The sequence below is a fragment of the Zosterops lateralis genome, assembly GCF_965231275.1.
Source record: "Zosterops lateralis genome assembly, chromosome: 6".
Taxonomy (NCBI): domain Eukaryota; kingdom Metazoa; phylum Chordata; class Aves; order Passeriformes; family Zosteropidae; genus Zosterops; species Zosterops lateralis.
Genome location: NC_139761.1, coordinates 35,117,069 through 35,145,046, shown reverse-complemented (window position 1 = coordinate 35,145,046; position 27,978 = coordinate 35,117,069). Strand labels below are relative to the sequence as shown.

General features: G+C 39.3%; 1 protein-coding gene across 4 annotated transcripts in view; it reads right to left on the bottom strand.

Annotated features, from left to right (window-relative positions):
* The window catches only part of SIPA1L1 (signal induced proliferation associated 1 like 1), a 201,548-nt gene extending 178,125 nt beyond the window's left edge, over nt 1-23,423 (bottom strand). For 2 of the 4 annotated variants that reach the window (XM_083863666.1, XM_083863667.1), the window contains exon 1: nt 22,988-23,422. The gene's annotated coding sequence lies outside the window, so the exon portion shown is untranslated. Of the gene's footprint in view, nt 1-22,987 lie in introns of all 4 variants that reach the window. The other 2 variants (XR_014590388.1, XM_083863664.1) reach the window with 2 other exon arrangements.
* Nucleotides 23,424-27,978: the final 4,555 nt, after the last annotated feature.

Sequence of the window (27,978 nt, the reverse complement as noted above, 5' to 3'; positions counted from 1 at the left end):
TTAGAAAAGAAGGGAAGATGATGGATGATGCACTGAAAACCTTCCACAAGGATATACATTTCTACCAATACTTATAAATATAGATTAAACTGATTAAGCTACAGAAACTTTCATAAACTTCATAAAGCAAAAGAAGTTTGATAGCCAGCCAGAAAAATCTTGCCTGGAAGTCACTATGGATAGCCACAGAAGGTTTAGACAGCAACTGGCCGATTGTGAAATAAAATGTTAGATTAAATCTATTGCTCATAAATGCAATAGAATGGAACAATAACATCAAGTGGTAACAACTGAGATAGTTTAGAATGGAAAATAAAAAAAAAAAAAAATCAATGCCCCATACAACCTACCACAGTTCTTTTTTTTGACTACTCTGTCACTCACAGTGTTCAAAAGGACAAAAGGACCAGGGAAAAAGTGACAACTGACATAGCATGTCTTCCATACAAAAAGGATGGATAATAATGTATGGCCTTGTAGGCATTAAAATAAGCTAAAATCAGCAAAATAAGCAGGATATAGTTATCCATTGTATACAAGGATTGTTCAAATCTCAATAGGATAATCAGACTTTGGAAATTTAAGAGCAATTTTCTTCCCTACAATATATAATTGTTACCACAGGACAACATCAAAAATCAGAATTATAGCTTGATTCAAGAAGCGAATCCACAGAAGATCAGGCACTTTTTAACATAACACCCTATATCTGTCACCTCCAATGCTGGCAGGCCTTAAGCTAGTAGAACACTCTAAAAATTGCTTGTAGCATCTTATAGATGGCTTCCAATAACCTCTCTCAATTTTCCTCTTATATTATTTGAAAAAAAGAAAAATGGAGGCAGGGCAGTGGGGGTGGGCACGTTTCAGACACCCTGAAGTGTTTAAGGCTTAGGTTTAAGTCCTCAAAACTGATACATGTAAAACAGTACTGCTTAATATGTATCTAAAAGATCTCAAAAGATGAAAAGAATTGTTGTTCTCTCATTTTGCAGTAGGAAAATGCAGCATTTCCTGAATGTCATATCAACCCGAAGTTTTCTAGACACCATTTGGAACAGAGGAGAAGGGAGAATGTCACAAGGGTCACAAATGAGTCATCTGAAACTACAGACCAGCAAAGCTGAATGAACTACCTTGTTAAGGGGCCCCTAAAAACCTGAAATAAATCCCACACACTCCTGTATCATCAGAAGATTTATATCAGGTGGAAATATGCACATAATGGGAAAAAAAAGTTTCTAAAATAAAGCCTGTGATAACAAAAAGGGTTTTTTTCATGCACTTCAAAGCTTCTATTCAATCCTTGAAAACATCTCTTATTTGTAAGCACATATTGTAAGATTATGCAATTGCATTATGGCAGTCCCAAAATATTATATGCTGAAAACACTGAAGCATTTACAGGCAATGCTTGCCAAACAGTCATTCCATCAAAACCACGACTCAACCACTACTCAAGCAAAACTTGTTTGAACCAGACTGAAATATGGATGTAAAATATGTTCATATTAAATTGCAAAACAAATTCCAGGAAAACAAAAATAACACACCTGTTGGAATACATTCACAGAAACCATCTGCCATGCAGAGAGCTGCCAGTGACACCTGGTGATATAGATTTGAAAGAGGAAACCAGAAAAACAAACAGTTTACAAAATGCATGTTTCGTAACAGGAACTTACAGAAAAATCCTAACTATCTCAGATCACTGACAGCGATATAGGTGGGAACTGCACTGAGAAATGAAAAAAATTGACTCATTCCCAACAGGAGGGAAAAAGAAAAAAGGAAACCAAGGGATGTCACCTATAGATTTCAAGTACAGTTTTAAACATAACTAGATTATTCTCATCCAACAGCTGTGTACTGTGTTGTAAAAGAGACTGTCTCATCCCAGTTTATAAAGTCCAAAACAACCCACAACAGTCTCAATAAACATCCTCATTGCAAGAAGGATATAAAATCAAAAGAAGTACAGAAGAATTGCTGTGACTGTGAATCCTCTCAGAACAAGACAGATGCACCACAGTCACAAAGCTGCATTTGTTACAACCTGTGTTCTTCTTGGTTTACAGATAAAAGTTATACCAGCTCTTTAAAAGTGTATTTCCTAGCTTTGCTGGCCTTCAGAGAAGGCAACACACAAGCACCTGGCAACAGCTACATGATTTTGTGAGCAAATTTTTGGTGCAGATAATCACCCCTCTCATCTTCTCAATTTTAGGTATGAGGTGGAGGAGGACTGAGACAGCAACATGACCCCATTACGTGTGCAGCAGTGACATTACATGGTGGGGGCGGGGGGCTCAGAAGCAAAATCCAGCAGTAAGAGAGGCCAGTCATAATGGCCCTCCCCCACTCCAAAGCTCACACTGAAGTACATTTCAGTTTTCAGTGCTTTTATAAGCTTAGAGCTTTCAATTTAAAAATTAAAAAAAAAAAAAAAAACCAAAAAAAAAAAAAAAAAAAAAAAAAAAAAAAAAAAAAAAAAAAACCACACCAAAACCAGTGAAACAAAAACTCCCCACTCTATTCTGTCTTCACCCTGCAGGTGTCCTGTGGACATGTAAGAATGGCTCACTAACATTCTGAAGAGAGGGCCACATCTGTGGCACACCACAGGTTAACAAGTGCTATCGCTGTATAATTTAGCTTAGGTAGCAATTATGTAAGAAATTTTGAACATTCACAAAATACCCTTCCATCACAAACAGTCAAATAAAGACAAAGTCTAAACCATCCTCAGGAAAAATAACTGAACTCATTACACTGAAGAGCCTTCATAAGTACTGTTTAAATGATAACACAAACAAAAAAAGTTATGAACATCTTCAATAATTTTCTAACCTGTAAGGAACAAACAGGACCTCAACTCCTGTTAACTTATCTGTATCACTACAGTATGCTTAAACCACATTTGCTCTTTCCTCAGCTGCCTTTAAGAAATACAAAAAAAACCTACCTGCACACAGGTAAATTCCCCTTTTTCCACTCATCTCAAGCACAGACACTTCACATTTAAAAAGAAAAATGGGAGCTAAATCCACGTTAGCATTGCACTGCAGGAATTACATTTCTTTGGTAGAAATACAAGATATTTGAAGTATAAAGCCACCGTACTAAGTCAATTTTGCCACAAGACAATTCTTTCTGTCCATCAAAATCTCTCTAAATTCCTACAACGTTTTTAAAAAGTCATTCTACTTCCATTAACAGTTAGAACAAAAGGCCAGAAACTGTTACAATGAAGTCTAGAGCTGTGCAGCTAAAGAAGAGAAATTAACACAAAAATCCAGATATAGTTTAACTACACACTGTGAAACAGACCTTCAAAAGAAACAGAAGGTTTCTTTCTCAGCCCACTTCTGTTCCATCTTCTTCACAATGTGAGCTTTCTACTGCATGCCAAAAAATTATCAGGCAAAACTTGATTATCTGACAAGGAAAAAAGTTCTTTAAATTCAAATTAAATACATTTTAGAATTATTTCAAACCTAAAGCAAATCCCTGAAGTTATTCCTGAATAACAGTCATGAGCCCAATGTATTAAACCTCATTTAAAAACTGCTTACTCCAAGCTCCACTGACAAAGTGACACTTCAGTTATTTTGTTACATTTCAAAATAAACAGGTGCCAAAACTTCACCTCCTTTCCCTCAACAGTGTTCTGCCACCACATATTGGTATTGTGGAAAGCACTTCATGTATGCTGTTTTACAGGTTTAACTACTCCAAATGATGGTATTCTGCCTTATAATGAAACAGAGACAGACTGAATTTGACTGTTGTCTTTATCCTTCATAACTTCCTCTGTTTTTACAACTTATATAGCAAGAAGTGGCATTTTCTGCATTACAGTAGCCAGATACCCACAAGAGTTTTATGTAAGATAAGGGAATTCTTACCCTGCTCATCAATTCCTTTAGATAACTGTTCTAAAAAACAGGGTTCACAAAAATCTTCAGATTTTTATCCCTGTCAAAATCAACATCTGTTCAAGTCCAAAGAATAGTTTTCATCTAAATATATCAAAAGCAGAAAATCTGATTCAATGCCAACAGCATCATGACAGAGATACATGCACAAAAAAAATCCATTTTTGCCCCAAGATAAGCATTCTAAACTCATTCCCTTTTGCAAAAACCTTACCAAGCAAAATTTTAGTTACAGTTGCAGCCACATAATCAATTAACACAGCAAACTGATACACTGAGTAAGACTACATGGCAAGTTCAATTATAGATGCACCATATGCCTCCATCATCCTTTAGGTACACAAAAGAATCAATTTGTGCAATTTGTTCAAAACAAAACAAAAAGCCCTTTTGGCAAGATCACCCTTCAGCTGAACCAACAGTCTGAACACTTGCCTGCCACAAGCATCACTCGTTCACTCCACACAGCAGCAACAGCACCTTAAACAAGAACAGGAGTTCCACTACCCTGTACAGCAACAGAGCCATAAAGATAGTTGGGGAATTTGCTGGATCTGTATGTTTATTATAAGAAATAACCAGTGAGCTTTCGTTTGGTGGTGATTTTTTTTCCTAATTAACCTGCCTCTGATACTTAAGGTGACCTCTACCAAAGTCTCTCAGCAGGGTACAGCAGTAGGCCTAGATGTACAGAGCTATTTCCAAGTTTTATAATTGAGTTTTCAATTTACCTCTTACTTTACTGATTTGCAGTTCTGGTTGTGTGTAAATTCTAAATACAAAATATTTATGTCCCAGCAAATGTATACATCAAGAAGATTCTTACATACACCTTCAGTGAAAGCCACTATCACAATAAGGTACAAAAAATGAAAAAAATTGTAACATTCATTAGTAGCCTCAATATAATAATACAGAGATCTGATTATACCTTTCCAACACATTCCAGTATCAGTCTTTATTTCTTTTTGTAGGTTGGAGTTAAGGATTATGTTTCAGGAGACATGGTGATCAGTAGAGGCACACTAAAAAGCAGTATGCCAAGTCAGCACCATTTTTTCCTAGTAAAAACACTCAACCAGAATATAACCTGGTACAAGTTCAACAGCATTACAGCTCTCCTGCCCATTTTCTCTCCTCTTCCAGTGGTCATTAGCCAGTTGTTCACCTAATTACTGTTTGATCTACTACTTAGTGTTGCTGCAATTATGCAAAGTGGAATTTAGCTTTTAAGAAGTCTCCATTTTATCTACCAAAACACATGAAAACAAAGATTAATAAAGCAAGTACTCTATCATTTATTCTCCCACCAGTGAAAAGGAAAGGCTCCTCAAAAAGATGAAGCTCGTTAATTGAAGCAATTCTTAGACAACTTTTCAAAAGCATCAGCTGGAGGGGAAGATGAATAAATTTTAAAAATTAAAAATCAGCAATGCTGACTACCTGCCTATCGAGCATTCAGTTGCCTTTGCAGGAAAGTATTAATGCCCCACTAGTGCCTCCCACTCCCCTCAATGCTGCACAAATTCTTCTATTTGTTCAAGAAAATTTAGATCAGTCTGAAGTCGTCACAAGAAACCACAAATACAAATTTATGAACAAGTGTAGGAAACCTGAAACACAAGCATGCATCCCTTACAGCTTCATGCATGATGCAGAAGGAAGGCATCCAGTACAACCCAAGCCAGTGCAGTACTTCTTGTGAAGGCCACCTGGGAGCCCCTCTTGTCCAGGCACCCCCTGACAGCCCTGCATGTGGTGTCAGAGCAAGACACACTGGATCGTCCACAAACACACTGGCATGGGAAGAGCAGCACCACCACTTTGTACAATTGCTAAGATAGAAAAAGTCTTTTACCAGGCTTTTTTTTTTTTTTCTTTTTCCTGCCAGTTTTTTGGGAAAGAGTGGTGTTTTATCAGGCTTTTTTTAAAGGCATTGAAATCAAAAACTAGAACATATTTATATGCACTAGGTTATTTCTTTGATTTCACCAGCTGGTAAGACAGAGAGTAATAAAAAAACCAGGACTGCATTCACCTTGGACACAGCTGCTTTAAAGTAGGTTGACCTTCCATAATTAAACTCACACTTGGTATATACTGAAAGCCAAGTACAACCAGCAAGGTCTTCAGAGTCAACCTTCCTAGCAAAAGCAAAAATGACCCATTAATTCTCACATTCTAGTCAAGACATATTCTAAATGTTTATCTGGTGTAGATCACTGTCTTAGAAGAAAACTATGACCGAAAGCAGTTTTAGAATAATTCCCACACACACAGGCAAACCTCTCTCTCCAACTAAAGACTGCCTTAGACTATAAATCAAAATTTCCAGCCATACTTCTGCCACTGAAAAAAGTACACTTTTTAGTGGAGGAAAAAAAAAGCTTAATAATACACTTTATGCAAAAGGAAGAAAAATTAATTCAAGTTTACTATAACCAAATTTCCTTCAGCTTATTCATCCTACAAGTAATTCTGCATACAGAACAGTTCACATATAAAGGCAACTCACGTCTGAAGTAACAACAGTTTTATTTCCCTTCCTCTTATTTTCATTCCGAATTCCTCAGCATTTCTATTTCAAGATTTGTATTTCCAAGACACCAGACAGACTTTCACCCAAAAGCAATAACATTTCTACAGCTTCCCTACAATAATCCCCCTGCAAGTCACTTCTATTTCACTCAAGGCATAGACCCTTCACCCTAAAATACAGCCTTGCTTTCCCCTAAAGTGTTCATGAATTACACACATACACCAAAAGTTAAGCTCCTACAAGTCTAGTAAGGTTTAGTTGACCTACATCTACTACAAATAATATTTCAACAGTAAGGTTTAAAAGGTTGATAAACACTGTGGGTTTATTTAGAAGTTGTTCTGTAAAGAACAAGCTGCAGTTTAGAAAGTTCATGCCTGTGACTACAAAAAGTGAGCTGCAGGTGAATCATGAAATAAGTTCATCCTGTACAAGTGATTAAAAATATTAAACCTTCCTCATGAAAATAAAACTCTTAGAAGTAGAAAATTTGAGTTAGTTGAATTTCCATGTGACAACACACAATTTCATGGCAGATTAAATGAATCATTTAAATATTCCAAGAAGCGCAAAGCCATTCAAATAGGCCCTGTTTACATTTTTATCTCATCTGTGTCCACTGATCAAATTAACAGAAAAAAGTAACACTGGCAAGATAACAAGAGTGTCTCAATTAGATATAATTATGCCTGATAAATCTTTTCCCATGAGGTATAAGGCAAGACAGCTGTGACAAGCACAGGCTGCGAACTGATCTGTCCTTATGTCTTGAAACACTATGTGCTATCTTATAAATGAAGCAAGTGATCCAACCTGCTGAGAGCCCATGGCACAAGAGCTGCAGTTGCCAGAAAATAATGTTGTGCGGGTCCCAGTTAGTTGTAGTTAGACTTCAGCAAATATCAAAGTTATATGACTAAAAATATTACCATAGGAGAGGTGTGAACCTGAACCAAGAAACCAGTTTCTGGATGACCTGGACTCTGCACCAAGAGCTCCATGGCAGCTTGATTCTACTCTGGCATCATCATGCAGCCTGTTAGACACCACAAGCAATATGATAAAAGATACAAGCAGCAAGGGCAAGGCATCTTTTTTCACTGGTCCATGTGAACGACTGATTTGCATTGGGAAAAAATATCACTACTGTCTTTTCTCTGTTCTCTGCCAGTATTTCACTTCCCTCTCACTGTTACTGAGAATGCCCACTTTCATGTTTCTCCCATAAGCATTTATTCTGGTGTGACTTTTACTGACTTAGACACATTAAAATATGGTACAAAGTGCATCTCTGCATGCAGATCAAAGAAGCAGTAATTTATAAACTGGAAGCTGACACCAAAAATAAACAAGGCAGAAAACTACTTTTTCATTCAAAGTCAGATAACCACCACAGTTTGCTTGATGCCTAGCTTGAAGAAATGCAATATAACATGCACACAATGCAAAATGCATCAGTAGGAAAACTAAAATGATATGCAACTACAACCAGTCCAATTTAGACAGAAAAAAGCTTCAAAGAGCAGAGAAATACACTGATTAAATATGCAGCTGCATGAAACTAGTTGGCTACGAATTAGAAAGTCTACTTCAAGCTAAACAATGCAAAAAACCCTTTCTGAAAACAGTAATACAGTAAAACATTATTCAATCTAAGGTTCCTCATGCATCTAGGAATAAAAATAGACATTTCTGAAAACGTACAATCTCAAGCTCTTAGAGAAGAGCAAGTTAAAAATATCTGCCTTGAAGTGCTTGACGATGCCCTGTCTAAACCTAGAAGTGACACTGACTTGTACTCAGCACTAGTGAGATCCCAGCTCAATGAGCATGCCTCATTTTAGCCTGCAGTGTAACAAAGATGGACTAAAGAAAGTTCAGCAGAGACCACCAAGCCATTTGGGAGCTGAAGTAGAAGAGGAACAAGGACAGGCTGAGATACCCGCTCCTGTTACTCTGGAGAAGACTTGAGGGATCATCCTGCATCTGCACCTTCATAAAGGGGGATTACAGCAAACACTAAGCTATAGTCACTATCACTGTAAGTTACTGAAATTCAATAATCAGGGCAAGGAAAGACTCCTCCCTTGCAGAATGTGTAAAACAACACTTCTGTGGCACATGAAATACTAAAAGAAATAAAAATATCCCTTCCTCTTTCTAAACACTGTTGATAAACGTCACAATTGGGAGGACAAAAATAATAAAAATAGAATAATTTAAACAGAATCTCTACTATAATAATTAGAAAATTTTAAAATCTGCCATAGTTCAAAATAAAAATAAATCACCTTAAGCCATGCCCTTAAATATTTTGCCAAAAACCTCCCAACATTATCACAGTTGAATCTCTTCATCCTGCGCTTCTGGACACCATAGATTCAGACAAAATCTGTAGCACCCAAGACACTATTTAGAACCTCAACATCTCCTATTCTGTAGAAAATTGACCCCAGATCCTATGTGAATGTTTTTTAGTTAAAAAAAAAAAAATACACTTTGTCACAAGGCTAGAAGAGTATGTTTTCCCCTTTTGCAAAAGAAAGGTCAAAAGAGCCCAATTCATGTCTTGAAACATAAATAGCAGCTCATAATAAAATCAGGTCAAATACCAAGAACTTGGAACATGTTAATGTCTTCAGAAGGAGATTCAATTTCCAAGTAATGTCTAATAAGAACCAAACAGAACATTTATGATCCTATTAACATCTTTTCCTCTAATGGCCCCTTCTTTTCTCTAGCATTCTCCAGAGAAAAAGATTTGTGGTTTCATATATATCAAAAAGATTAAAGAGAATTCAAAAAAGAATCTGCTTCACTGAGACTGAATTTTTTTTCCCTTTTATAAAATTAGAATTAGGCTTTGGATTTGGCATAACACTAAGAATAGATGATGAACAAAAAGATAAATACAAAGAAGATCAGTTTACCATGTCTGAAAGCATCCATTCATAACTTTAGACAACAGTGGTTGCACAATGCATGCAAAGACCAACCCTTCTATAACCATTCAAACACTGAATAAAACCAGTTATTTGTTAGGTACAAAAAAGGTTGAAAAGTACACTTTCTCAAATATCTGCAGAGAAAGTCATCAGGAAGTTACAGGAGATTAAATATTGTTTTCACAAGCATTTACAGCAAAGCTCTGCACTATCACATCACCAAACATGATAAATTTGATCCAAATGAGATTCAGGCACATGCTCAAATTTTATCAAGTGTGGCAGAACGTGATACCAAACTGGTATCAGTGGCAGGGAAGTAAGTGCATTAGATCTAATTCAGTATAAAATCATAGTGGTCTAAATAACTATATGTCATACAAAATTAGTTATGCTGCTACCTGGTAAATACTTTGATTTTGATTTAATTAAAGCCAACAGAGTAATTTAAGAGATTGATACTTCACATATGACCACTGTACTTTTGATCCAGTACTGGAAGTCCTGCTTTTGGCATCACTGAACCAGTGTTCTAGCTTTGTAACTTTAAGTTTGGGGATACATTATTACATACTCTCCACACCAATTTACATGGCTTTCTGTGCTATTGCTTTCTCCTCCTTTTACTAAGAACAAACTCAAATGTATTGTGTGCTACAGCACTTCTTAAACCTAGCACTCATTGATGCTGAATGCCTGAAAAAGGGTCAGGCTGACAGATACTGTTACCTGTCACCAAACCGCAAAATTGTTATGGCAGCCCCAAAAATAGTTATCTAGAAGATCTGTGAATCACTATCATCTAGTAGTAGGCCATACAAATACTCAGTGCAGGTGAAGAAACAGGTATTCACCTCAACTCTTGAAGGAAAGAGTGCTCAAAGATCTCTCATCTTGAGAGCAATGGAATGGAATGGATGCAGGAGCTCACTGAGCCCAGACCCCGCACTGTACAGCAGCCGCTGACATACACATTGAAGGAAAAAAATGCTTACGTTTTGGTCAGACAAGCAAAAGCAAGAATACAACCCTCTTTCCTATTCCTCACACCACCTTTCTTCAACTACGCCTTAAAAGGCACTTGCCAGTAAGTACAGGCAGTCAGAAGGAAATCAAAAGTGTCTGGTAAGAGTGAATTGGGAGGACAGTGGAAGGGCAAGATCCCATTTGTGTTTGTCCTCCTCTGATGTTCACAGAAATTTGCAGAGTGAGCCTTAAAACACTCATATCTCTGCAGCACAACAAAAATATTCTTCCTGAGGAAAGGTACTATGAAAAAGCTTTGAGTAACCAGTATTTCAATTTTCAGGAGTAACACTTAGGAGGTGAATGGGGTAGTATTTCAAAATACTAAGGGGAAAAAGGCATTTCCCTGATACAAAGTGATTTCCTCTACCAAAAAAACCACAAAAGCTGCTCACACAGCAGTAGCACTAACCACACTGGAGGGAAAGAAAGACATTCGTAAGACATTTAGCTACAGAAACTATTGAGCAATCTAAACACAGATACCACTACAGGCTCCCACTACATTTTATCTTCTGCATGTCTTCCGGAAGGAAGACTTGACAGAAATCTATAGAGAACAAGCAATTACATGAACTAACAAGGTCGTGATATCTTCAAATCTCTCTCAGATTTGATATATAAAAACACATACACTGCAGCTGAAGTTCCTCCCATGAAACTGGATTCATCACACAGCTCTTCTGGCAGCTTAGAACATCCTTGTGTGTGCTACACACAGGTCTCACCATTGCTTGGACTCAAATTCACACATTCATTAGTCTGCTTTTACAAGACCTGTTGGACACTTTTAGACACATAAGGGGCTAGAGTAAAACCCAGAAAATTCAAAATATTTAGGAAGTTAGGGAGAAGAAAGAAGCATTAAGGAAAAAAAACAAACTGGAAGGAACACATGGAACATAACCACCCCAGGTGGAGTCCATAGTAAACCAAAAACTTTGAGAGCAACCTTGCCTCAAAGTTGTTACGGGAAATGCAGAACACAGCAACTGCAATCTCAGCAGTGACTGCCATGCAGCACAGACTACTAAGCTAGTGCTGAGTTGAAGAACACTATCCATGCATTTGCTGGAACTAGTGAAAAAACTAAAACGGAAAAACTACAAGTGACAATGCGAGGAATGTTGGCTGACTCTCACAGGGTGCAGTGTCAGCAAAGACACTCTCTGAAGTACAGCCAGGCCATACTTCACACGTAACTTTTGAACACAATTCCTTCTGAAGATGTCTTGAGAGCCTACACCAGATATTAATCCAGATTTAAAGGAATACTTTAAAATACATTTAGTTGCCTAAGATTTGACAACTTCTATGCATTTCTATGCATTCTGTTTGATCCCTTTTGCAGTTTTATAGACCTTCTCATTCTCTACTGCTACAGGTCAAGATGCACAAGAGCTCACTAAAACAGGGTTATCTAGCAGGCAATTAAAACCCAAGGCAATCTATTCCAGTATTATCCTAATTTGCAGCATGCCAGGTACTATGTTCATACCCTTGATCTTCTGACCTTTGAACTAAAACTGCTGGACTAATGCCAGAACCAGAAAGGCAACAGCCATGTTAGCCCAACACTGTCCCCAGGCTTGAAGAGGAAGGCTGTCAGCTCACAGGCAATGCTAAGCTGCTGCCACTAAATGCTATACACATGCAACTACAAACTTGGCAGAGAGATAAATACATTGCGCCATGTAGGCACTGAGAGCTAAAGCTTTAATAATAAATAAAATAAGTCCAAGGCAGAGGTCTGAGCATTAATCCATAACTGTACATGGTTTGGTTCAAGCTTACTAAGTGGCCATTGATGTACATGTGATCCCATGAGGCCAGGGACTGTTCCCACCAGCAAACAGCAGGAGTTTGAGCTGAGCAGAGCTACTCTTGGGAGCAAAAAGCAGGCTTCAGACAACTGCTACAGATGTAGCCCTGCCTTCCTCTGAGCTGGTGCAAGAGTCTCCAGCACAGCTTTACAGCTAGTTATAAATAAATTTGTCCATAGTAGGATGAAATCTAAAGCCCAAGGCACCTTCTGCTCTGAACGCTACTATAGATTTCTCATGTGTGTGTTAAGACGCCTTGCTCAAGGGCACCTGCATTTCCTTACTTCACAAAGTCAATGAGGCAAACTAATGAATACAAGGCACTGACTTTATAGCAATGTCACATCAAAATACAATCTCATTAGTATCCATAAATAAATAGAGTGCATGCAATGCAGAGAAGCACCACTGTCATGCTGCACCACAATTATCTAGATGATTCTGTATTTTGCCTAAGAGATCCAGTTAGAGCTTTGGCCATTTTCTGTCCATGAAAGTACAGACACAAATACAAAATACCTATCTATTGTCAATATTGTAATTATCCTGCTTGATTAATTTCCTTTTTTTTTTTAATCAAGGCAGGTTTTTTTTTTAATCAAGGTGAGGAGGAAGAAGGAGATATAAGGAAATCAAACTTCATCCCAAAAGTAACTGCTTCTGCCACTAGTAGTAACCGTCTACACAACCTGACCCACGCAAATCCCTTCTTTCCTAGACGCAAAAAAGGAGCAGATCAGATTATATTAACCTTGTCAGAAGCAACAGCTTGCTTCTCACATGTAATCATGAGACAGGACAAGTCATTTGTGTTCACAAGACAACCCAAGGCCCTGAGAAGAGAGTATGCTCCAATACTCTAAGTTGCTATTAAAACAGCCCTTCCCATTGCAGCCAAGCCTCTGACTATCCAGTGTCTCAGAAGAGGTGACTGAGACCAGATGATCCATTCCCAAGGGACAGCTACACGCTGTAAGCCCTTCTCAATTATCCTTCTTGTGGGGCAGCCAAGCAACTTTTCAGTACAACCATTCAGTGAGATAATGACAATAGCTCAGTTTCAGAAGTAGTTTCATTAACACGGCATATGTTCATCTTTATCACATTCAGCACTAATTAACATCATTATAAACTGAACAGCAGTGGCACTTCAATAGTATCCTAAGTCTTTGGTGCAAAATTTTGAGCTCAGGGATAATAAAACACACTGACTTGCAATTCAGGGTGCCAGTATTCAAGCACCTAACCTGCTTGAAGCTGCAATGTATTTCAAGAGCTTTTGGCATCTCAGCTAAGTACTAAGGTGATAACAAAGAGAGGTTACAACAAATAAGATAGCCACTGCTATTAACATTTTTAAACCAATAGAACAGTCACTCAGCACTAATACTAGATTTAAAACAAAAATACACCACCAGCCTCAGAAAAACCTTCTCTACCTGGCAAAACAGCTTTAAACACCTGACAAAGAGGTTTTTGTACATCCTTCATCAGCAACCAGAAAACACTGTAATGCAGGAACTAACCACTGTTTAGGAGTACTTTGCATTACACCACACATACCATTACTTCATTGTCATAAGCACTATTAAACACTAACATTATATTACTTTACTTGTGAACACATAACACCCACATAGTACTGCAAAGCAGAGTTTTTATTGCAACCTGTAAAGTGCCACTGAAATAGAGAGCACTGTTTCACAAGTCCTCTTCTTTCCCCATGTAAAAATGTGAACATGAAAAACCACACAAGCAGGTACAATGTTTATACAGTCCTTACCTAACTTCTCTGTTACAAGGAATAAAGCTCTAATTTGTAGCTAAGTTTCAAGAAAGCAATAGTTTTGTTCTGTTTTCTGAAAATACCTGGGAAAAAAAAGCTAAGCATTCTGGAGGAAAGCAGGATCCAAACTTGAGAAATTAAGCTTCATTTTTATCAAGCTGTGCTGATTCTTCTCCCACCTCCCTTCAAACACATCTTCAACTCTTCTTTCATTTTTAAAGCTAGAAAATGAGACGTTTCCGGAACCCTCCTTTATAAATTATAACACTCAGGAGAAAGAGGAAGAAGGGAGAGGCACAATCAGATTATATGATGAACTTGTTCATACAGTTTTAGTTATAATATTTAAACACAAGTCAAAAAATTACTTTTTAGGTACTATTCTCTACCAAAAAGCATCAGCCATGCTAACCATGGATATTTCTGGATCACTTTTATCTCCTCCAGCTTCCCTGATGTTCACAATACTACTTTCCAATATGTTCCAAACAAGTAAGTGATCAAAGTACGACTTAATTTTAAATCTGTCCACTAGCTCTACATTTCACGCATTACTTCAAGTTTGACCCTTGTTAATTTTAATTACTTCTTCCTATTACTCGTAACTGAAAGATGAAGTGAGGATTTTATATAAGAATTCCTTCAACTGCTCCTTAATTTTCATACTTCTATCAGTTTGTGAGGTCTGTCTGTTTGGTCCTAAGTCACTTAAAGCCCTGTTTCAAGAACATAAAGACATCTGTCACCTAAAGTTAGACTGCACCACAACTGGGAATATTTGATGACTACTATCAATTGCTTTGTGGGGTTTTTTTAAGCAAAGTGCATGTTTACAAAAAATAAGGAGCAGTTAAGCTCTTTTCCCTCACCCAACACTTCAGACATTTTTTACCTCTGGGCACTCTGTGCTTCTACAAGCAGCAATGTTTACCTTACCTATAATTATTTTTCATGTAGCCACCTCCACACAACTGCAATTAAACTAATTAAAATGACTTCTTTCCCCTGTCCCTCTTTTCAGAACCGATGTATTCCATGTGTCAGTTAAAGAGCACACTCACAAAATGTGCCTTCTTGCCCTCGGCAGGCACAAAGTTGCTGGCAGTTTGAGGCAAGTCATTACATTTAACAGGCACAAACAAAAAGATACTTTAACAACACAAGAATGGAAAACCTCAATTCAGTTGCTCAGGTATGTAAAGTACCAACTTATATACTAAAAAAATTATATTTAATGATGGCAACAATCAGTAGATAATGACTAACTAACTTCTGTTAAAATAACAATGATGAGCACCCTTTGCAACATTTAATTACTGCTTATTATCACACCTTTGTTTTACAGGAGATGTGCTTTAAATTACCAACAAATTTGAAACTCTTTACTGCATCAACTCTACATATACAAGTGATTAAATCCAGAAACACAGTGTATTATTGCATGTCCACACCCAATCTCAGAACTGTTGTTTGGAGACAGAATAATCTGTCCCTATTCTCAAATGTTATCTAGCATATTAGTTAACCTTAAAAAATTTCCAGCTGAAAATAAAAGTACATCAGTAAAGGATTTAAAAAATCCTGATGATTTCAGCACATGATTAAAGACCCTGTGAAGTTCTGCAGATCTTCTGACTTTACCTAGATAGGGAGGTAATTGTATAATAAGGCAAGAATTAACTTAAGGATCTCAAATTATTCCACAGTGTATCACAGTTCAAATAGCAGAGCGGAAGTGTCTGTGGCAGGTAGTTCTCCAGACTACCACAACCACTCACGTCACTGTACAGGAAAGCACTAAAAACCCACAGATCTTAACTTTTTTAGAAAGCCTTTTCAATTTGAAACGAATGGCATGTTTTAAAATTATATTAGAATTTTCCTTTTGTTTATATTAACAGAGGCATCCTAGCCAAGATTCCCCTACCACCTCTGTATGGCAATGCAGTAAACAGTACTAGATTTGGGAATTTGCAGAGCTATGTCAAGTACGAGTCAATGACTACCCTGCTAGACAATGCAGCAGTCAGGGAGGGGGAGGGAAGTTAAACAAAACTGCAACTGACTTTCTGTCAATATTTCTTTTTTCAAAGACTGCAAAAGAAGGGAAAGAGTCAAGGGAAAAAAACATCCAAGGAAAGGGTAAACTATATTAACAGCTTTTAGAGAACTATCTCCTTTTCTCCTCACTTCTCAATGTTTTCTTCAGCAAAAGCTGTGGGAAATTGTGTCTTGCTCCTTCTTCCAGCCACTGTATTGTATGAACAATACAGTGCAGTCACTGAACTATTTTATTCTGATTCATACAACAAGCTGTTAAATACGTTTGCAAAGTAAATAATCAGTGCCAGTATCACACCATTCATGAAGATATTTTCAAGGCATGAAAATGCTAAAACCATAACTTTCTTCTGCACAATTATGCAGTTCTTCAGCATGGACTGAAAACATAAAATCCTATTTCAGCCCTTACAATTTGAAAAGAAAAATACTCCTAGAAATCTCAACTGCATCCAGCAGAAGGAAGGAAGGCCCTCTAGGATTTTTTTGTTGAGGTCTAGTATTGTCTTCTATTTGACACATGCAAAAATATTCCAAAAATACAAAAATGTATCAGACACTTTAGCTTTTAAAAATTAAAAAAAAAATAGATTGGTAATTCAGAAAGTGAGGAGAGAAGCCTTGTCCACAAAAACAGAGATCTTCAAACAGTTCAGAGATAAGAACTGTAATGACTTTTATATGGCATTAACACATTTAAGCCTGCAGTCTGAGTTTCATTACCCATTGTCTTCTTTAATTTTTAAGCAGGCAGACAAAGTTATGTTATACTTCAGAAATGTAAAAAAGAAAAAAATACAGTCTGATCTTTGCCACAGTTTCTTCAGCAAGAGCAAATTTGTGCTGTGGCCCTGCCAAAAGGCAAACATTCAAGATGTGTATATTTCTGCTTACATGAGTCTCTTGAGGAAACATAAATAAACACGTACACACACAAGCCACTGCCCCCCGTGCTTGCCTGGAAATAGAATAAAGGGAGGGTTCCTGTCACAGGTTTGTAAACTGAGAGCCACCAGCAGTGGTGTTGCTACCCCTGCAAGAGACACAGGTAAGGACGGTTTTGCTTTTTTTGAAGTTGTTTAAGCTGTACCTACAATAGCACTTGCAAGGGCAGTGCCCTTTGAGGAGCCCTGCAGCAATCAGCAGCCTGCAGAGCCCAGGGAGGTTTAACCCAGGAGTCCAATCTCCACTGGAGCAGGGCTGGCTGCCACACTGCTCCCCACGCCTCATGACTTTGTCCTGTCAAGCTTTAAGTCTCCAATGATGGACATTCACCAGTCAATCTGGCGTGGTCTGTTAAATGCTTTGTCACCCTCAGAATGATTTGTTTTAATTTCTATAGTTTTTCTGGTGTGCATAAACCAGAATTCTTCTAGAGGAAACTAAGCTAAAAATCCCTGCCCCGAAGTTCACCAAATCTGACCCAACCCTTAAAAGTCACAGAGGTCCAAGCCAACAAACCACAAATCTGTGTTGGCAACACCCAATTCAGGAGACCAGACTAAATTCTGTCTGAAGTAAAATTACTCAAATGCAAAAACATTTTGATCTGGGAGATTTGATGCCCCCACCTTCAGCCAGAGATCCATGTCTACTCTGCTAAGTTATTTGCTATAGTAAGACCAAGTGACAAAATCATGCATATAAACAGCAACTTTGAAATCAAATTAAAGTCCTCTTTGAAACAAAAAGAAAGAAAATTAAAAAGTTAAAAACCAGGAAACAACCTCTCCCATAAATGCCAGTCATCATAGATCTGCACCAAATACTTCCAAAGACAGTGTGAATTCATTTTGAGTAAGTAAGACCAGTACCTTATAATAAAAACAATACAAAAGTAATATTGCAATCATTTGAAAAAGTTCCAAGAACAATGAAAAAATGTTCTTGGGGCTAAGCTGTGGTGCTTACTTGCCGGCTGGGGTTAAACCACGACAGCAACCTTTGGTCAAATATACAAATGCATGTATTAAAAGTGTCTGTAAGTCTTTAGAGAGAGCTGTCTGTATGACCACCAACAAGAAAACCCAAGATACGAATCAAAGCTGCTGATGTGAACAACTGGCATACAGAAAGTTCTGCCACCACAGCAATAGTTTTACAGATATTATCTGCCACTCTTAAAAAAAAGTTCTGTATTAATCCTATTTTACATCACATCAGCATACAATAAGCCTGTCATTATTTATTCAAAAGTCAAAAGACAATTGATTTAGCTGATGGTGCTGCAAAATGCATCATGACTCGAGAAACTCAGAGAACAGAGCCATGCTACAAAAGCAGCCCATGGCACTCCCTGGAACCCCACCATCCACTGCACAGAGAAGGCAGCAAGGCAGGCTACAGAGTAAAGGAAGAAGCTTGGCAATTTCCCCCACCCAGAAAAGTAAGCCTTAAAATCCAGCCAAGTACATTAAACGTAACTAAGTCTCACAGGCAGACACAAAAGAAAACTTTTCTCCAAGTTATGCTCAACTTCTGACCGATACCTCCTAGCAGCCTGGAAGAAGAACCTGTTTCCTGATGATTTTGGCTAGTTCAGGTTTTTTAATCCACTATAACATCCCCAGTTAAGAAAAACAGGATATAATTTAGGGTTAACTGAAGAAGCTTTCACTAAATTAAAAGTCCATGTTAAAGCACAAGTTCAAAGTCAACACATCTCACAGCTGCAGTAATAAAGTAACAACCAGTGTCTCAGGTTTATGTAAGTATTTTGGGGTACAAATCCTGTTACCTCAAAAGGTAAGTAAACAACATTAAATTTAAACACCCCCAAAAGCTATTTGAGCACTGAAGGTAAACCATATGGATTAATGAAGAACAATCCAATTTAAACCAACTATATATGTCAGTAGCTTCTAAGTTTTCTTCTCTAAGCATTCTTCCCATTCTACAGAGCCTAAGACCAAAAGCAAAAGAGTATTACAAGATCAACAAAAAATTTGAAGTGCCTCTCAGGCCTAGGCATGAACCACTACCTCCAGTAACAACTCTTCCCTCCCTACCATACGCTTTTAGAAAAGCTGTTCTACACAGCCATGCATTTTTCAGGAACTTGATCTCTCTTGAAAAGAGACATCCATCCACTATGTAGGGAACAAGAGCCATGAGTACTGCACTGCAGCATCCAGCACGAGCTGAAGTAACACGAAGACAGCTTTGCACGATTCCACAGCACTTACAGACAAGAACCATGACGAATACTTGGTTAGCAATCATGCAATTCAACAGCCATCAAGATTATGAAAAGAGTTCTGTCTCTGCATTCAAAAGAAGTGCTCTTTAAAACATGCTTCCATAAAGAAAACAAAGACTTGTAAATGCTTAGCCTCACTTAACATAAAAGACATGTGGCAGACTCTAAATCAAATAACTCACCCAGTAAACTGGTGCCACAGAATTCCATATTAAAAAGACTGAGACAATGACATAATTTAGCTTTACATATGCAAAAAGGACATCTAAAACCATTTTATCTGCTGATTCATATTCAAAAATACAGTTAAGAAAACCAAACAGTTCTAGATTCTGCAACTCCTAACGGGTTTCCCAAAGTTCAGAGTGTGAAACTACTATCAAAGCTAACACCAAAGCTGCTACAGACTGTGCTAGTCTTGTGCTACCAGCTGCATAAGAATTAAAAATCAGACATTACTGTTATTCAGCCTCACCAATGACCATAATCTGTAGGTTTACCAGCAACATTGCTGGTAAGGCTGCACCCTCAAAAAACATTAACTGCCTTTAATTAGAGACTATCTCAAGTCTCAGAGCCATCAAATCTCACTCTATAAACCTCCAGCTTGAGAGTCCTCATTCAAACATCATACTGAACTCTTGTGAAATATAAAGCTTAAGACTATTTAAAAGCTGCAATTTAGAGAGATATACTTGAAATCAAGTCACTGAAGTCAAATCTCCCTGGAAACATAAAATAGAGAACAATGCAATTTTTTTGACTCACAGAAAGATACTGAACATATGATTAATTTTACATGCCAAATCAACAAATCCCTCACCTAGCAGTTCTAAAAATTACGTATTTACACTGATAAAAGAAATTACTGCACTTACTATTGCTGTATTCATGTCATAACTTATTAACGAATAGCTTTTGAATAAATGAATAAAATAAAAATCTAAAATACAGATAAAGAAGTAAAGAGAGCAAAGATATTTTAAAAATTAAGATAGTTAAACCATGTCTTATTGACTTCTTAAATATTTAAATTACAGAGCTGGGGAGAAAAAAAAGGAATCTGCCTGGAGCTAAGAAAGCCAAGAAAACAACAGATCAAAACTGTTTGCCAAACAGACAACACTTAGGGTCAATGAAAATAAATTTCAATCTCTGAAAACATCAGCATTAGGGAAACCAACTTGTGTGACTGAAATTTTGATGAAGGCAGAAGCACTGCTTCTTTACCCCAGTAGGGCATCCAGGATTCTGAACCAGTAGCTCTAAGACCTCAATAGCTTGCAGCAAACCCCTTGCTGAAGGGATTAAACTACTGATATGGAGAAAACTGTTCCTTTTTCTTCTCTACAACAGACATGCTACAGGACAAAACAGAGGAATAAAACAGAAATTCTACTGGACCTCAATCCATTTTCTCACTAGCTTACCTTACATTTTCCCAATATACTTCCAAAGTTATCCTCATGACCTTACTGAAATTCAAACAATCAGCTGGAATATTTTGTGTTCTCAAGTTTTGTTCTCCTCTCTTAGAAATAAAAAATGCCTCCACAGTAGCAAAACTAATAGTTCTGAAATAGACATTTTAAAGGATATATTTGAGGCAGATTTATAAAACTGAGAAGATAGTAAGAGTTACACAAGAACAAAATGCTCCCAACTGCTTATATGCATATAAAAAAAAAACCCTCCTTAAAAAGCTGCAAAAGCGTGAAGAGGCCACATTTGAACATAGTTTTTAAAACAAAAGGTATCCAAAAGCTGACCCCAAACCTTGAAATAACATTTCAGATTAACATGAAGGGAAAAAAAAAAAAAAGCTCTTCAAGCATAGAACCAATGATGCACGACTGAAATTACAATACTACTTTTTATTATAGAAAAAATAGATCGTGAATTGCATGTCCCCCTATTAAGTCTTCACTCCTGGCTACAGCTCCACCCTTTCACACATCTGTGTCAGTGCCTGCCTCTACACCTGCTAGCCTTTTTCATCAAGCAAATTTTTGCAGCCCTACAACAGTCAGAGCTGACATCCCATTTTGCTTCTGACTTCATGATCTAAGAGGTTTTATGAACCACAACTGAGAGCTAAGTATGCCTATCCCAAATAGCAATGATGAAACTAAGCATTTTATTAGCATCACTAATACCTTCTTAATGCAATGTTGAGCAACTAAGTGCACATCCTTTAATCAACTGACCATAAATAAACACTTAAAATGGCAAAAAAAAAAAAAAAATCTTCTGTCCCTGGCTTCCTATCACCAGAATGAGACACAGTATACACACAAAACATTTGATCAAGAAAATTCTCTTTTTAGCTTTACCTAAATAGAACCTATGGGATTGTTTTTTTGAAACCAAGAAAAAAATCACTGTGAAGTTCCCACACTTGTTTCTACATTAGTAACTGGTATGGCATCTGATGGCCTAAGGCATAAAAGCCTTGACATTGAAACACTACTTGGAGATCTCTACGATTACAATTGCCACAGACTTTTACCTTAATACTTTCACATGTCTCTCCCACCACTTCAGCTGAAGGGGAATGGAGTCTAGCCCAGCAATGCATTCCAAATAAATAACAACCAAACTCTCCACCTGAGAGAACAGATACTTGCTACCCAGCTGCAGCAAAAACTCTTTTCCCTTTTACAAAACAGGTTTATGCCTTAATTTAAAGGAAACGAGGGCTAAATTCCCGTAGTTAGAGAAAGAAATAAAAACGATCAATCAAAATTCCATCATGAATGGTGTTTTCTTTAGAAAGCAGCCCTATCTTGGTTCATCCACACAGATCTGGAACCTAATGAAATCCGACACCTTTACTCTGAAGACAAATTTGCATTGTATTATCAACCAGGGCTCCGTGCTCACAGAGGCACTCCATTCAGCATGCAGTAACGGGTTCATTAAAGCAGCATCACTCATATTTTTTTAAAACGATTTTGCAGGCAAAATTTTTAAACGCGATTTGGTAAGCAGTATTATCCAAAAAACGTCTCTGTTTTATTCTACGGGTTAAAACGTGCTTTCCTCAATCTAAAACATACAGAGGTTGTAGCCAAGGTTATACAAGGAGATCTTCATTAAGTTGAGCAATTCCCATTTTGTGTCGCTCCTTTAGCAGACATGAACGAGTGCATTCCTCATTACATGAACTGAAGCTGCATCACAGCTCTGCGCTACAAATAATACAGTTATTTTTAAATATAACCCGAGAACACAGCACTTCATGCAATATAAAACGGGAGAAAAGCAAACAAACTCGGCTCAGGAAGGCAATCGCCTTCTCATCTACCTTTCTTTGCTTCTCCACCTCCTCCTTCCCCTTAAGATTCGGTTTAAGGCATTCCCTGTTTTCCCACTTTTCCAGGCTCCCAGTGAAGGAATCAACCATCCGCAAACATTTTGTTCTTCTAACCCGCCTCCTCGTGAGCGGGGCATTCAGCACATCCCCACGGGCACTGCCCCCGAATCACCTAATTGTGATCATCACCGCGCTCTCAGCACCGGCTCCGAACAAAACCAGAAAACCAGTCTGGCTACACCCTCGCTGGCTATAAAAAGTAAAGGAGGAGTAGGGGAGAGAGGGGAAAAAAAAAAAAAAAAAAAAAAAAAAAAAAAAAAAAAAAAAAAAAAAAAAAGCTTAAGTGCAACTTACAGCGGCGAATAACAGCAAGTTCTCCAGCGAGCGGTGGGGGCGTGTGGCGCACCGGGCCGGGCCGCGGGGAGCGCGTCCCCCGCCGCAGGGCGCCCTCGGCGCGGCCGCCTCCGCACGGACGGACGGACGGACGGGAGCGCGGGAGCCGCCGCCGCTCACCGCCTCCTCCGGCCCGCTCGGGGCTGCCTTTCCTGCGGGGAAAAACGACACAAATCCGGAACCGAGCACCCGGCACGGCTCGCCCCGGGGGCTGCCGGCACGGCGGGTTCCCACCGCCCCCCGCCGGGCTGTGGGCGCTGCGGCGGCAGGCGGCTCCGAAGGCCACTTTCACCCCCGTTAGCCCCTGTGGGGCTGGGGGCCGCTACCCTTCCCCCGCTCGCTCGCACGCACACACACCCACCCGCACACCCTTCGGCCAGCGCACGGCGGCTCCGCACGGCAGGAAGGAGGGGGCGCGGCGCGCAGCCCGCCCCGGCTCGGTGCTCCCGCTCGCAACTCACCCAACAAAGTTGCTGCTGCGGCGGCTGCCGGCGGCTCGGCTCCGCTCCGCTCTCTGGGCAGGGCTGGGCTGGGCTGGGCTGGGCTGAGCGCCGCGCTCCCCGCCCGCGCAGCCCGCGATGAGCTCACCCCGCGCCCGCCCCGCGCCGCTGCTCTCGCGAGAGCGGCCGCCCGCAGCCCGCCCGCGCTCCGCCGCCGTTCCCATGGCAACAGCCAAGCGCCGGGCCCTGCGGGCGGCTCGGGCCCGCGCCGAGCTCCCCGCGTCCGGATTGACTTCTTACCTTTTCGATATTTACATCACTGTCCAGCCTCCCGGAGACCTGCGGGGAGAAGGTCACTGTAGTTGCTAACACAAAGTCAGAACTTACCGGTGCCACACGAATAGTATATCCCGAGCTCTTTTGCTGCCGGTCAAATTAAAATGGATTCTCCCTTAGATATCCTTCACAGATAACAAATTAAAGATGTGGGAAGACACATCTAAAAACAATAGCATACGCCAACATCACCCCTTGTCCTGCAGGAACACTGCTCTGTTTTCAAATGGCCAGAATTTTGAAAACAATCTGTGGGCAACACATTCTGGATACTTTTACTGCCCTTGGCCGGGCAGACGTTTAACAATCGCAGCTAAACCACTTTAAGCGAGGCTTCCCTGAAATGAGGACACTGTGATTTGGACTGGCGCGGTTCCAGCAGTGTGCAGCATGGTGATAGCTGAGCAACCGAGCTGTGGTGAGCAGCTGCTCTGCCGCAGAGACACTGGCTTCACACTTTCCAGGAATGTCCACACACCAAAGACCAACAAACCTTACATACAGATCCATGTGGCTTGGTACCTTTGGAAGACGTTCCTAATGGATCTTCTGATGTTTAAATATCACTGTGTTTGGTACTTGTTGAGGTGTCTGTCTCTGCCTGGGCCAGCCCTGACACCTCGGCAGTAAAGGGGGCGGCTCGGTAACAGGGTGAACCTCACCAACCCCTGTGAGCTCTTGTCTTGCTTGAAGGAGTGAAGCAGCGACGGCAGGAAAAAAAGAGGAGGCTGTTCTGGGTTAACTGCTGGCTTTATTCATCAGGGTGTCTGCCCCAGCAGACACCCCTCAGCAGAAGTAGCAGGGGGAAAAGCGAGGGAAAAAAGCTTTTTTGGAAACCTCAAATGCAACACCTTTTATTGGGGGGAGGAACTCAGGGATGGGTCTAACTGGGGACAAATCAGGGGCAAAAGGGCATGGCTCTCTGGATAAATGACATACATTGTAACAAATTAATAACTCAGGTGGGGAGACAGCTGAAGTCTTGTCCAATCACTTGGGGTTTTTCCTGGAATTTTCCAGACTTTTGGGAGAGACCCCAAAGTGACAGACAAGGCCCAGGGCTGGATAACTTCTGACTGACATAGAACTGGGGTTGGGATGAAACCAATGAGGGTGGAACATGGGTGCACGGGGCAAACCATTATAACTTATAAAAATGAACTTAATACAAGGAACAAATACATACATAAAACTGATAAAACCAAAACCACACCACTACAGGTATTGTAAAAATATCTGGATTTCCAGAGAGCAACCACTCTTTTACAGGCTCTCAACTTGAAGTCATGACTTTCTGCAGGTGTTATGAGGTAAAAAAAAAAAAAAAAAAAAAAAAAAAAAAAAACAACCACCCACGCCACCAATCATGATCTCATTTTCCTGAGAAGAAGAAACATTATGGATGGACGAAGAACTGATCCCAGTGCTGCTCTGGCATGTAACAAAAAGTAGAATTGACAAGCTGGGGAAAAAAAAACAGGAACATTTTCAGTATTTAAATTTGTTTAAATATGTTTATCTGATATCACCCATCTGAAGTGATTTTTTACTTTAAAAATATGTGGGGCTTTTTGGTTTTTACTTAAATGAAAACTTTTTTTGTTGGCAGCTGGAGCCCCAGTCCTATAAAGGGAAGTCCAAAGAGGCTTACAGGCCTCAGGTTCATACACACAACAGCACTGGATGTGACTGCAGCATTAGGAGCTGTGATGTGCAATTACTGAATCTGCCTTCATCAGAGGAATTTAGATAGTGAGGCTCTGGCTTGCAAGTTCTTTAATGAGGTTAATGAGGCTAGCACATTCTCAAATGGTTTATATGATCTTCCTTCACACACTGCTGCTGTGTCAGATCTTCAGATGAGGAAGATATTCAAATGGGGCACACAGGGAGGGGGAGGCTCTGACACCAAGCACCAGCTCAGCCTATGTGCTATCTGCACACACCCTTGCCTGCAGTCCAGCCAGGAGCTGGCTCCTGCTCCTGGGCCCCTGCAGTTTCTCCCTGAATCCCAGGCTGAGAGGTTGACATCTGGTACTGCAGGCATTCCGTGTGAGAGCTGCTGGTGTGAGATGCTGTTCTCATCATATTCTCCTTGTTGCATGATTCTCCCTGTCTAGAGATGTGATTAGGGGAGTAGCAGCACTCAAGAAGAATATATGTTCTCACAGGTGTCAGGATATCCAGAACTCATTAATTTTCTTTTTGTGAAAGTACAAACTTTCCTGTTTCTTTATAATAAACAGTTATTAATTAGGCTTGAGGCAAAAGGAGAAGAAGAATTTAGAGTTTACCCCCAGCCTATGTAAGAAAGTTATCAGAAAAGCTGATCTAAAGTAAGAGGGATAACAGGGGGCTTATTCCAAAATAATTATCTTGCTTCAATAATGCACACCTAATTCCAGAACAAAAGGACTCTCTTTTCCTCCATAGGGCACTCACACCAGTCTCTGCTTGACTAGCTGTTACAGAATGAAGGATGCACAGCTGGTTTACCTATCTAGAGACAAGCCTCAAAAAGTCCAATGATTTTTGAATGTCAACCCTTCTTCTGCCACTAACTTGCTGTGTTGCCATAGGCAAGTCACTTAATTCCTGTTTTAGTATTGTCCTTTAAACAAAAAGGGAAAATGATACAGTTATTTACTTCAGAAGAGCAAAGTGAGTGTAAATTAATTAATATTTATGTTGCTCTCTGAAGATCTGGCCTTATGAAAGGGTAAGTAATAGGACTGTTTCTGAGTAGAGCTGGCTGGAGCTACTGGAAGCTCAGGGAAAATCTGACTAAGATCGTGAACCACCCTGAAACTGAGTGCGTAATTTATTCAATGATGAACAATGAACATATGAAAGTTTGTATCCAGCACACCCTTCCAAGAAGCATTACAATTTGGATCTACAACTCCCCAGAAAAATAGATGATGCAATTCGTCTAGTGATTATTTGATAGAGCCCAAGATCAGTGCACTCCAGGATTCACATTCTCAGGAAATCTCTGTATGTGGGGAAGGCTTTAGGTTCTTGGAATGTTTTCTAGCATTATTGCCCTGGGGATTAGAGGACTGTCTTTCATATGGATCATATCAGTGATGCAGTTTATAGCACATAAACAGTTATTCTGCCATAACTGAAAGGACAATTTTGTTTTGGGGCACTGGGGACAGGGACAAAAGGCAACTTCTTTAGCCAGCATTGTCAGGAAAGGCATCATCTTGTGAATTATAACTTCTGTGTCCTTATCTCCTTTTTTTCACTCACCAACAGGCTTTTTCTGACATCAAGTAGATATAAACACTCCCTGACTTCACCAGTTACAATTCTAGGCAACTCAGTCATTTGAACTCTCTAAGGGACTTCAGAGGCATTTTAAAGCAACGCTCTCTGCAGCTTGTAAGAATTCATCCTGAAGTAAATCTATTCCATTTAATTGGCATGGGTAATTACTAATAGGGCATAAAAGTATTTGAAGTCATTAAAACTCAATGTGAGAAATACACATTAGCTAGAAGTGGGAAAAAATTATTTTTTTATAAATGCAAGGAAATGTTTATGTTTAAGACTTCGGTATATTTAACATAGCAGAAATATTGAGGGTTTCTCTCAAAAAGGATTTGAAAAGAAAGCATGCAGGAGCATTTGCAACAAAGCAGCACATGGAGCAAACTGTGCAGGTGAGCCTGAAGGCTGGTGCAAAGGGATTGTCAAGTAGGAAGTACAAAATAAAATGATCAGTGTCAAGTCTGACAGGCCAGGATTGTGACCTCTCATCTGTAGGCTCACAGAGGCACCCAGCCACATTGCAGAGTCGTCCTGCCAAGCCTGTCTGTCCTGCTTTACAGTCAGTAGCCTCTTTCCCACAATTTGCAAGGATCTGCGTTATTCTTATGCATTTCTATGGTCTGCCAAACCACTAGAATAGAGAAAAAAAGCTCAGAAACTGTACTAATGGGAGCCACTTAGGACCTAGACAGCTGTAGATTCCTCAGAAAAGAATTGCAAAACACACATTCAGAACATGTCTCAAGTCTGCACTTACAGAGGCATGTATGTAGCCATTAACTTTATGAATCAAGAAGGCTTTTCAATAATAAAGGCACAGTTATTAACTTTGGCTGAAAGGTTTTTTGTAAAAAAACCCCCATATTTTATTTGAACACACATCAGAATACTTAAAAA